This window comes from Mustela putorius, unplaced genomic scaffold, assembly GCF_011764305.1.
Source record: "Mustela putorius furo isolate JIRA1106 unplaced genomic scaffold, ASM1176430v1.1 tig00004007_pilon_pilon_pilon, whole genome shotgun sequence".
In the NCBI taxonomy this organism is placed as follows: Eukaryota; Metazoa; Chordata; class Mammalia; order Carnivora; family Mustelidae; genus Mustela; species Mustela putorius.
Genome location: NW_025422145.1, coordinates 12,684,591 through 12,697,384, shown reverse-complemented (window position 1 = coordinate 12,697,384; position 12,794 = coordinate 12,684,591). Strand labels below are relative to the sequence as shown.

At 46.0% G+C, this 12,794-nt stretch overlaps 1 long non-coding RNA gene across 2 annotated transcripts in view; it reads left to right on the top strand.

Annotated features, from left to right (window-relative positions):
- LOC106005576 overlaps positions 1-12,794 on the top strand; it is a 46,542-nt gene that overhangs the window by 31,970 nt on the left and 1,778 nt on the right. The window contains exons 2-3 of one of the 2 annotated variants that reach the window (XR_001179046.2): positions 8,589-9,088; positions 10,478-10,617. This is a non-coding gene — a long non-coding RNA (uncharacterized LOC106005576). The remainder of the gene's footprint in view (positions 1-8,588; positions 9,089-10,477; positions 10,618-12,794) is intronic. The other variant, XR_001179047.2, reaches the window with a different exon arrangement.

The following is a 12,794-nucleotide window of genomic DNA, read 5'->3' as shown; positions in this document are numbered from 1 at the left end:
GGTTAGGTGCCTGCCTTTGGCTCAGATCATGATCCCAGGGTCCTGGGATTGAGCCCTGTGTCAGGCTCCCTGCTCCGGGTTGGGGGGGAGGTGGTGGGAGTCTGCTTCTCCCTCTCCTCCCTGCTCGTGCTCTTACTGTCTCTGTCAAGATCTCTGTCTTTCTCAAATAAATAAAACCTTTAAAAAGTTGGGGTGGCTTTTATAATATAAAATATTTTTTCAAAAAATCTTGTAACATTTCTTGGTAGGTACCTCTACCCTGTGACAAATTCCTTTTTGTTCATCTTCTAAAGTCTTTTTTTCTCTTTAGATATTTTTTTCCTTCAACGCCTTAAATATTTCTTCCACTCTCTTGCTTGAATGGTTTCTGATTAGAAGGCCAATATACTGCTTATTCTTGCTCCTCTGTAGGTGAGACTTCTCCCCTACTGCATTCTTTTATGATTTTTTTGTCTTTGATTTTTCTGCAGCTTGAATACGGTATGCCTGCCTAGGTACAGTTTTTTTATATTTATAATTTTTATGTGTATTTGGTATTCTGTGAGTTTCTGTGGTTTGCCCTCTGCTATTAATTTTGGAAAAGTCTCATTGTTGGGTCACATATTTCTGCTCTTCCTTTCTGTTTGTCATCTTCTGTTTCTACTGCAGACCGATTACATGTTTGTGTAATTGTCCCATTTATTTTAGATACTCTGTCGTATCCTTTTTCTTTTTGCATTTCAGTTTTGAAAGTTGTATTTGTATTTCTTCCAGCTCATTGATTCTTTCCTTGGCTGTGTCTAGTGTATTGATGAGTCCATCGAAGCGTTCATTTCTGCTACAGTTTTTATTGTTGTTGCCAGCATTTCCTTTGGATTCTTCCTTGGAATGTCCATCGCCCTGCATACATTACCTCTCTTTGCATATTGGCCACTTTTGCCATTAGAGTTCTAGCATATTAGTGATAGTTGCTTTAAATTCCTTGTGAAGTAATTCTAGCATCTCTGCCATACCTGAGTGGGGTTCTCTGCTTGCTCAGTGTCTTCAAATCTGTTCGTTATTTTAGTATGCTTTGGGATTTTTTGATAGCTAGATGTGATATAGTGGGTAAAAGGGGACTTGAGATGTGTATGCCCTCATGTGAGGTTTTATGTTGACCTAGCTAGGAGTTCGGCTGTGTTTCCTGTTTGCTGTATCAGTAGGTGTCAGAGCTAAAATTTACTCTGGTGTCCTTGTTTTTGTCTCTTTGTCCTTGCGTTTCACTAAAGATTTCTTATGTAAGGTCTGAGAGGTGCAGTTCTGTAGTTGTGTGCCCTGGTTATTAGACAGGAGCCCTCTTGATGTTAGAAGTGATCTGTAGGCATGCTTGGCTGGCTCCGTGAAACCTATGACTCGATCTCAGAGCTATAGGTTCAAGCCCTATGTTGGGTGTAGAGATGACTTTAAACTAAAATCTTTAAAAAAAAAAAAAAAGTGATCTCTAGTTCTGTGGTTAGGTCTCAGTCTTTTAGGGACCATGTGCCCCTGGCCTGTGACCTTCACAAGTGCTTTGGGTTTGGGGTTTTGCCCCTCTTAGGTGAAACTGGAAGGCAGAGGGGACTGGAGTAGGATATTTTCCTTTCCTTAGGTCAGGCAGGTTCTGGCAAATCCCAGTAAGCTAGGCTCTGGTAAAACAATTTCCCCCGAGGACATGCCTTCTTAAAGAACAGAACGTTCTGGATGTATCTCTAAGTGGCTTGTTTTCTTCTTCCCCTGCCTGAAGCCTGAGGGGTTTTGTTCTCTGACCTTCACTGTGATAACCTGGCAGGTAAAACTCACAGAAGTACCTGGGTCCCCCTAATGGGCCTTCCCTAAGTTTATTAATTTGAACCTGTCCACATTGAACCTCTAGTGATTTATCAGTTATACTTTGCTTTTTCCTGCCCTGTTTCTGCCCCAGGCATCTGCTCCAGTAAGTTGTAATTTTCTGTATTTGCCTGTTCCTCTGATTGTTCGGGTAGTATTTTATCCTATTACTTCAGTTCTCTGATGGATCTAAAATGAATTGTTTTTCAATTTGTTTAGCTCTTTTGTTGGAAGGACAGTAGTGACCGCTTCCAAATACCTCACATGCCAGACTGGAAAATGACAGTTTGATGCTTTTATTTTTGAAAGATATTTTTGATAGATTAAAAGAATTCCTGGTGACACCTTTTCTTCCTTTTCTTTTAGTGTTTTATAGATTCCATTGTCCTCCAGCTTAGAGCAGAAATTACTTGTGGTTCTTACCTTTATTTATCTATCCATAATGTGCTTTTTTTCATGTTTATAACACTTTGTTCAGTTCATTACAGTGGGCAAGTTCCTCGCTGAATGCATAGATGGAAACGAGGTACCCCTGGGTTAATGCAGGAGCCAGCGGCTTACATGGGACCGACTGGGCATCAGCCAAAGAGGGAGCACCAAGGTTTCAGAGCCAGACCCCACTCAGAGCCCCCGAGCCAAGGGTGGGCTAATGGCCTGACATTGACCTCTGCTTCCTTCTCACAGCTGGGCACCCTGCAGGGCATGTCTTCAACATTATATCGTTTCAGTGATGTCGGGGAAACTCTTATTAAACTGAGCCCCATGTCCTGGTGCACCCGAACTGTTGTTGCTTTGTAAGTCACATGCTAGCGTCCGATCAAGAGTGTGAGAATCCTCCAGTAACAGTGTGCCAGAAGGGTGCTGTCGCTGTATTTCTCCCGTAGGGCCTCCTTGCCTGTGTTCATTCCTACTTGAGTTCCCATCTATAAGTCGCATACCCTGGTGATGAAAGTCTCACACAAGTCTGTCAGATGACAAAGCTATTTCCAAAGCAGCATCTTGTGCAGATAGTCTGTGACCTCGAAGAAAGTGTCTCTGGTTAGCTGTCTTCTGTGAAAAGAGTCACCTACCCCTGACTAATGCCTAATTGAAAGCATAATTTAGAAGACATATTAAGGAAGTAGAATAGGATAAAAATAGGAAACAAACATTTCTACTGTCTTAGAGACCACAGAACTTCCAACAGCGCTGTGTTGGGACAGAGTGTTTGGAGGTTCACAACCTCTGTGGTTTATGGGAGACACTATAAGGAGGACCTGGGAAGAACTTGCCATTTCACTGGAAAACAAGTGGCAGTTACAATTATGATGACTTTGTACTTAGGATCTGGACTTGGTGCACCTTTTCTTTTGGGGGGGGGATTTTTATTTGTCAGAGCGCACAAGAGGGGAGTGGCAGGCTGAGGGAGAAGCAGGCTCCCCACTGAGCGGAGAGCCCAGTGTGTGGGACTCAGTCCCAGGATTCTGGGATCATGAGCTGAAGGCAGCTAAAGGCAGATGCTTAACCAACTGAGAAACCCAGGCATCCCTGCTGCCCTTTATTTTTTTGAATAGAAAAAAATAAGGGTGTTTTCATTAATCCATTAAATGTATGTGAAAAGGAGCATTTTAAGAGGTGCAGTTTTTTTGAAAAATTGATCAAACTAGAATTCGGTATACTCGGTGTATTTGTAAATAAAATTGGGGCATAAAAAAAAATAGGAAACATACTCCAAAAAGCTATTGTCTCTGGGGACTGAGCCAGTTCACAGATAGACCAGTTCACAGATGGTCTTACTTGAAGGCTACAAAATTGTTGTTCACATAATTATTATAAATCTACTGGAGTCCGCAGCTATCCAAACTGTTGCGTAGAGCTCAGTCTCTACATATGAGATGGTCGCAGTCTAGCTTAAACCTTCTCTTACCCCTGGGAGAAATATGGACTCAGAAGGGGAGCTGGACCACCTGCAGCATTCCAAAGGCAAAAAAGTCCTGTTAGGAAGTAGGTTCACATACAATATAATTTTTTTTATAAAGATTTTATTTATTTATTTGACAGACAGAGATCACAAGTAGATGGAGAGACAGGCAGAGTGAGAGAGAGAGGGAAACAGGCTCCCTGTTGAGCAGAGAGTCCGATGCGGGACTCGATCCCAGGACCCTGAGATCATGACCTGAGCCAAAGGCAGCGGCTTAACCCACTGAGCCACCCAGGCGCCCCACACATACAATATAATTTTAATTCTAAAGGGCACCTTAAGTTCCATTTGTCGCTTTAAAAAAAATTTATCTGTTAGGAACAGACTTAACAACACTGTACTGGCATTTAACTTTTTGGCAAAATAGAAACCTTGGTCACAGCCATACTTCTATAAAGATGTTTTGTTTTGTTTTTTTAAAGATTTTTATTTATTTGACAGACAGATCACAAGGAGGCAGAGAGGCAGGCAGAGAGAGAGGAGGAAGCAGGCTCCCCGCTGAGCAAAGAACCGGATACGGGACTGGATCCCAGGACCCTGAGATCATGACCTGAGCCAAAGGCAGAGGCTTAACCCGCTGAGCCACCCAGTCGCCCCTACCTGAAGGTTTAGAATATGGTTCTGAAAATGTCGTATGACTGGGAGAGCTAACTTGGAACAAATTCCATTGACTGGAAGTAATGGCAGTTAATGAGACAACATTACTTCTAGGTAATGACACTCTGTAACTTAAGAGATGTTCTCCATCAGCCACTTGACAGTCTGTGAAGGCGCCGGGCCAGGTGTGGGCCAGGCAGCCGCACTTCAACTTTGGAGTGCTTATGAAAACAAAGGCATGCTTCCTAGAAATTAAACTTTACAGTAACAACAGAAAACAATCACTTCAGGAAGAACAGTGGTGTGCTCGAGATACAGCAGGTTAAGTCAAGCGTCTTAAAGAGGGTTCTTGAACAGCAGGCTGGAATTTCATTGGTTCTTCTCAGGGGGGAGCATTCCACACGATGGTGGTGATGATGAAGATGGCTGCTGCCACAGCGACAGTCCCTGTTGTCCACATCTGGCAGTTGTTCCACCAATATTTTCTCTTCAGCTTGTCAGCACTTGTTTCAAATTGGGATGCTCCTACCTGCAGCCTTTCTGCACAGTTGTCTAACTCAGCTTCTGATGTCTTTCCAACACCTTCTAGACTTTCATGATGTCCACCACCTCATCTGCTAGATTCCCTGTCTGCTGAAGGCTCCAGTGACATTTTGGCAGCAGCGAGCAGTAGTCGCAGAGCTGCACAGCAGGATCCAAGGCTGGATCCGTACATAATGTGCTCTTTCAAAGCCCGTATATATATATATGTATGTATGTATGTATGTATGTATGTATACATATTTATATATATAAATATTTATTTATAAATATATAAATATATATTATAAATACATATAAATATGGATATATATACATATTTTATATATATATATATATAATAAAAAATATATATTTAAAAAAATTTTATTAACATATAATGTATTATTAGCCCCAGGGGTACAGGTCTGTGAATCACCAGGTTTACACACTTCACAGCACTCACCATAGCACATACCCTCCCCAATGTCCATAACCCAACCACCCTCTCCCTAACCTCCTCCCTGCCGCAACCCTCAGTTTTTTTTGTGAGATTAAGAGTCTCTTATGGGGGCGCCTGGGTGGCTCAGTGGGTTAAGCCGCTGCCTTCGGCTCAGGTCATGATCTCAGGGTGCTGGGATGGAGTCCCGCATCGGGCTCTCTGCTCAGCAGGGAGCCTGCTTCCTCCTCTCTCTCTCTGTCTGCCTCTCTGCCTACTTGTGATCGTTCTCTGTCAAATAAATAAATAAAATCTTTAAAAAAAAAAAAAAAAGAGTCTCTTATGGTTTGTCTCCCTCCTGATCCCATCTTGTTTCATTTATTTTTTTTCTACCCCTCAAACGCCCCATGTTTCTTCCCGACTTCCTCATATCAGGGAGATCGTATCGTAGTTATCTTTCTCCGATTCTTATTTTGCTAAGCATAATACCCTCTGGTTCCATCTACATTGTCACAAATGGCAAGATTTCCTTTCTTTTGATGGCTGCATAGTATTCCATTGTATATATATACCACATCTTCTTTATCCATTCATCGGTTGATGGACATCTAGGTTCTCTCCATAGTTTGGCTATTGTGGACGTTGCTGCTATAAACATTCAGACCCTTTGGGTCACTATCTTTGTATCTTTAGGGTAAATACCCAGTAGTGTGATTGCTGGGTCTCAGGGTAGCTCTGTTTTCAACTTTTTGAGAAACTGCCATGCTGTTTTCCAGATTAGTTGCACCAGCAATGTAGGAGGGTTCCCCTTTCTCTGCATCCTCACCAGCATCTGTCATTTCCTGACTTGTTAATTTTAGCCATTCTGACTGGTGTGAGGTGGTATCTCATTATGGTTTTTATTTGTACTTCCCTGATCAAAACCCAGCTTCTTTAAAGATTTTTTTCTTTGACATTGGTTTTTAACAACTTGATTATGATGTACCTTGCTGGTAGTCTCATCAGGTTTATGCTCCTTGGGTTTTACTGAGCTTCTTGGATCTGTAAGTTTATAGTCGTGATCATTTGGGAAATTCTGCTTTATTTCTTCAGATAGTGTTTTTGTCTCCTTTTTGCTTTTCTATTTCTGGGATTTAGTTTATGCACATTGGTCTGCTTGGTAGTGTTTGGTGTTTCTTGTTTACCTGTATGCTTTATTTATGTGTGTGTGTGTGTACTTTATTTTGAGTCATATCAATTGCTATGTCTTTAAATTCTTTTGAGCTTTTCTTTTTTTTTTTTCTTTTTAAATGATTCTATTTATTTATTTGAGAAAGAGAGAGAGATCATGAGAGGAGAGAGGTCAGCGGGAGAAGCAGGCTCCCTGCCGAGTAGGGAGTGTGATGTGGGACTCGATCCCAGAACTCCAGGATCATGACCTGAGCTGAAGGCAGTAGCTTAACCAACTGAGCCACCCAGGCGCCCCCTCTTTGATCTTTTCTTTTACATTGTTGATCTGATGTGAATCCCATATCAATGTTTTTTCATTTCAGATACAACTCTTACCATCTCTAGAAAACCCATTTGGATCTTTTTATAGCTTCTGTTTTCCTCTCCATCATCACATGTTTCCCTCTACTTTCTTAAATATATGAAGCATTTTTACAGTATTCATCATCCTTCTGTGCTAGTTCTCATATGTCTGCCTTTGCAAGGTCAGTTTCTAACGGCTGGTCTTTCTTAGGGTCATAGGTCATGTTTCCTTCTCTTTCACATGCCTGGTGTAGCAGTTATTAGTTCATACTTCATTGCTTGCTTGTGATGCTAGAATGTTTCTCCCTTATTAGCTAGCCTGACGCTAAACTCACCGATGCAGTTGTTGGAGAAGGGGCCTCTCTTCCCAGTTCTGTGTGTTCTGCTTATTTCTGTTCTTGACACAGGCTGGCACACAGGACGCATGGGAGCTCACTCCAGTAAGTTTCTTTGGCATCTTTTCGGGTAGTTTCCTGGCTGCAAATTTAGCAGCACCCCTGTGGTGCCAGCCCTGTTACTCTCTGTATGTCTGGAAGGGGGCAGGCACTGCCAGGCAAGTTCTATGGGACCTCGTCTGGCCTTCTAGTGGCTTTCCGATGAGTTCATCAGCACCTTTGCCCACAGCCTCCCAGCTCATTTTATTGGTGCCCACATAGGTAGTTGTCGGTCATCTCCAGGTTTGGCCTAGGGCAGCCCAGTGAACTTTACACCATCCAGTGAGCTGTGACCACCCACCTCCCAGGTGTGAATCCTTCCCTTGGATACCCCCCTTTACCATTAGGTATTCTGTAGTGTTTCTTTTGTTTCCTTTCAGTTAACTTCTTATAAATAGTTAATAATTCTTCATTCTAAACTTCCCTTGTTTAAAATACCATGTGGTTTCTGTCTCCTGGCTGGACTCTTATAGACCTGGCATTTCCTTATCGAATCCTGGACATGGTGAGTTTATGTTGTTGGTTGCTGGGTTTTGTTATATTCCTTCAAATAGTGTCAGTCTGGGTCTGGCACACAGTTAAGTTCCTTGGCATCAGCCGATCCTTTAGAGGCTTGCTTCTGAGCAGCATTAGGGTGGGTCCAGAGCTGTCTTCGGTTTGTAGGTAATTTGGCCCCATTATTAGGGGCGATGCCCTTCTGAGGATTCTGCCTGACACGCTCTGAATTAGGAAGCTTTACCATGGTGGCTTGTGGGAACACAAAGTAGGACCATCCCTGTGTGAGCTCTGGGGATCTTTCCCCTCTGCCTCTTTCCAGGAATTCCTGCCCTGGGCTTCTTGCATAGTTTGTTTCACACGGGTATGGAGTCCTCAGCCGCAGACTCAAGGGGACCCTCTGTATATCCTAGAGCTCGGTCCACTATGCAGCTCCTCTTCCTCAGCACTCTGCCCTCATGTTCCTTGCCCTCCTGACTGCCCCTTCCATGCGGGATATAGCCGGCTGGGTCTGAGTTTCCCCTCACTGCACTGTAGCCCAGAACCACCTTGGCTGTGGCAGGTGCAGTCAAAGGGCTCTGGCTGTTGGGTTTCTCTTCTCACTGGGATCGCTGCTATCTGGTGACAGGAGACGCATCACATCATCTCTTGTCCAGTTGTCCTGAGTTCAGGGGGCCCTGTTACTCTGTCTTGAATGAATAGGTTCATAGCCAAACAGATGAAATGGCCTGTCAGGAGCCTAATGAAATTCAGAATAGTTGGGGCTCTCTGGCTAAGCTAACACTGTTAATATGTTTTTTTTTTTCAGCCGTACAGATGGGAACAGGAAGATGGTGCAGATTGGAAGACAGTGACATGGTGGCAGCCTGGAGTTGGCTCCAGAGCAGGCTCACCTTTACCATCTTGTGTGGTTGTGTCCTTGCTGGGCTGAGGTGCTTGCGAAGATCAGCACGTCCTCACAGGAGCTACCATGAAGAAAGGAGCTCATCACCCAAGAACTTGCAAGGGCGGTGTCCCTGCCCTGCTTCCGTGGCCCACCATGACTCCAGCAGTCTTCAGATGATGGGGAACCAGACTGACAAGGTCACCTACCTCTGGGGATTCTGGCCTTGGCCTGGACTCCTTCCCTGGCTTTGTAGGGCCCCCTCCACTTCTGTGTGAGGTCCTGTCCACGGCCACAGGTGGGGCGAGATGGCTGCTGGTGGCCAGTGCTGCCCTGCTGCACTTCCACTCTGAGGGAAGGGCACCAAGCCCTGGTAGCTGTCATGCCGGCAGCAAGAAGGGAGCCTGGAAAGCCAGCCTTGCAAGGTGAGGGGACATGTTTTCTAAAGTGGTATGTAAGTGGGGTGAGAAGCAGTACTGCTCCCCAGAGCCCGGAAGGTCTCTGCACCTGCCTTTCCTGTTCTCCACCCAGCAATACCTTCCCGTCCCCACAGCCAGGGCTCTGCCGGCCTGAGATTCTTCCCTGGGGGTGGTGCCCAGACCTCTGAGGGGAGAGTGGTGGCAGCGCCCCGAGTCTGCTCACATTCAGGAGTTCAGGACAGGCAGACCCTCTGGGGAGCCCCAGGGCTCGGTGGAGGTTTGGGGCAGGCCAAATGCATCATCCTTCACTCAGGCAGACCTGATGAGGCATCTGTCCTGGGGGCCGGTTAAGGGTAAAGGCTGAGGCGCTGAGGGAGGATGGTTTAGCGGGAGCCTTTTCATGTGGCCAAGCCCCATAGGCCGTCACCGCGTGCATCCCGACCACCCCCCCCCCCCCCGCCCAGGGAAGAGTTCATTTAGTGGAACATTGCAGCCTGAAGCTTCCTGGGGGTGAGAAACACCAAGGGGAGCTTGGGGACTGTGGTCTCCTCCACCCTAGCAGGTCCACATTATTTTAATGTTCTACAGTCTAAGGTCCACAGCTGCTCCAAGAATGGGTAAAGAGAGGGGCGCCTGGGTGGCTCAGTGGGTTAAGCCGCTGCCTTCGGCTCGGGTCATGATCTCAGGGTCCTGGGATCGAGTCCCACATCGGGCTCTCTGCTCAGCAGGGAGCCTGCTTCCCGCTCTCTCTCTCTGCCAGTCTCTCTACCTACCTGTGATCTCTCTCTGTCAAATAAATAAATAAAATCTTTAAAAAATAAAAAAAATAAATAAATAAAAATAAAAAAAGAATGGGTAAAGAGAGGCTGGGGACTAGTGGACACAGTGACTGGGGAGGCAGAGAAGACATGGGATTAGCCCTCCCAGTGGGCCCATCGGGGAAGGATTGGGCTGAGTTAGAAAAGACAAGGGTCGGTAGTCAGAGCTTCAGTGGCCACTGTGTTGTGGGACTGCACCGTCATGAAGGTGTTGGCTCCTGGGACCACTGGTTCTTGTGAGGATCCTTCTGGGCTCACATAAGGGCAGCTCTTCCTCTCCACAGAGGTAGGCCCACACCAGGGGCTCTGGAGTCTGTTGTGTCACAGTCGTCAGCCTCTGCCTGGGACTTCTATGACAGGATGAACTGCTCCTGACTCTGCTGTCTGGCTGTGCTTTACCCAAGTACTACTCTGATAGCTCCTAGCCCATGAGAGCCTTTCCCTCCCAGTGAGAGCTGGAACTTCGGTGCGCCCCTGTCACCCTTGGTTGTATGTCTCCATCCCACAAGGATTTGGGATGTGGAGGCTGAGCAGCCTGGCCTGGTGGCAGAAGCCTATCCTTTCACTCTTTCCTCAGAGAGAACTGGGTCAGACCCCTTTGTGTGAGATGCTCACTTAGATGGGGACAGCCAGAGCGGGTGGAGAGCATCTACAGCCACTGTTCTGTGAAGAAGACCCCCCCCCCCGATGTTTATCTTTCCATTCAGCAAGTACTTGGTGAGTACCACTATGGGTCAGGGCTTGTTTAGGTGCTGGTACATAAGCCCTCGCTGTCGCTGGCCTGCATCCCGTGAGACGGGGTGTGCATCGTGAGATGTGATCGGTGGTAAGACAAAAATAAGGATGCAGGGGCAAAATGTGCCAGTTTCCAAAATGTGCTAATTTCAGTGGAATGCTGTGGGAAGGTGACATCCGGGAAGAGGCTTGAGTGAAGGAATGGGCGAGCTGTGTGGCCATTTGGAGGCAGAATGCTCAGAGGAACAGTGCAAAGGCCCTGAGTGAGCTTCTAGGATGTAGAATTGCTGTGTCCTGCTGCCATCTTCACTGTAGGACTGGGCTGGTAAGGAGATATACTAGAGGGTTCAGACAAGGACACAGAGGTCTTCAGCCCTAGAGACTCTTGGTCGGATAGAGGAACAAGGCTTTTGTTCCTTCTGGCTATTGCTCATTGGTTTGCACACCTCTGCACGTAGCTCCACTGTGTTACACATTTGTCAGTGGGGACTTCTGTGTTCCAGGCACTGGTTTAGGCACAGGAAGTTTGATGGAGTGGCTGGACGAGGTCTCTGCTCTTTTGGGGTTTGTGTTCCAGTCCAGAGGCCAGCCTTAAACAAGGGTAAGCAAGTGAGAACAAACACTTTAAAGAACCAAGAAAACAAGTCAAAAGTCATGAAAAAAGATGATACTGGGATCATGTGGTGGTAAGGGCTGTTAGGGAGAGGATGACCTCCCTTAAGAGGTGTTGTTTGAGCTGAAACCAGAGTGACAGGACAGCCAACTTTGCAGGTGGAGCAGAGGCCCACAGCTAGAATCGCTACAGCTTTCATCTCAAGGACTAGGAGAAACTGATGACAGAATTTTTTTTTTTTTTTAAGATCTTATTTGTCAGAACCAGTCGGGTGGGGGCGGGTGGGTGGCAGGCAGAGGGAGCAGGCTCCCCAGTGAGCAGGGAGCCTGAGGCAAAACCCTGGGATCATGGCCTGAGCCACCCAGGTGCTCCATTTAATTCTTTTTTTAAGTAGGCGCCACACCCAGCATGGAGTGGGGCCTGATCTCACAACCCTCAGATCAAAACCTGAGCTGACACCAAGAGTTGGAGACCTAACCAGCTGAGCCACACAGGCAGGCACCCCAATGGAATATTCATTTAAACAGTGAGATTCATTGTTTTTAAAGGATCTACATGGAATTAGTAATAGATCTCATATCTTAATCTGTCGTTCCTTCTCTTGAAAAATTTATTGATGAGACCATTCTTTGTCCTGCAGTTTCCCAGAGTCTGGATTGTGCGGATGACTGATGTACAATGTCCCTCTTAAGTCAGTCCTGGGATGTAGAGGCTGCATACGTCCCCGGTGGTTTTGGCAAGCTCCTTCCTAAGTGCTGTTATGTCCTCTGTTGAGGTGTGGACAGCTGGTTGTCTTCTGTGAGATAGTTACCACCGATGAGGAGGAGTGCCTCTGGTAGGGTCCCAGATTGCCGAGGCTCACGTTCTGGCAGTCCCTCACTGCTTGGCTGGAGTGCTCCTGTACAGAAGAATGGCTCCTCACTAACCACTGGGCGACTGGGTGCTCCCGTCTACATAGGAAAGGCAGGGAGACTTCCACTTGCAGAGTAACAGGCTGATTCCTTTTTTTGTTTTGCTTCATTTTTTAAGATTTTATTTATTTGACATAGGGAGAGAGGGAACACAAGCCAGAGGAGAGGAGAAGCAAGCTTCTGGCTGAGCAGGGAGCCCGATGCGGGGCTGGATCCCAGGACCCTGGCATCATGACCTGAGCTGGAGGCAGATGCTTAGCCACTGGGCCACCCAGCTGCCCCAGACTGATGAATTTTTTAAGTCATTATGCACTCATGCATTTAAATAGAGTTGAGATTAGAATTATTCTCATTAGCAGTTTAGAGAATTAGTGAGAAGATGGGTATGGTCTGTTATAAATGACAAAGGCCAGAAGAGATGATCTATTCAGTATAGGAACTACAGATAGTGTAACTCGGGCGTATTCATTATGTATGTGTCAGACCCAAACGTTCTCAGTTCGGAGCACCCCTACGTAAGGTCCTGTAATTATTCTAAGGGACTGCCTAGGCCAAAAATATCTAACAGTTCCATTAATTAAATAGGTAAGTCTGAACTTAAGTATTTATGTCCTAGCAACTTAAGAGACATTGGG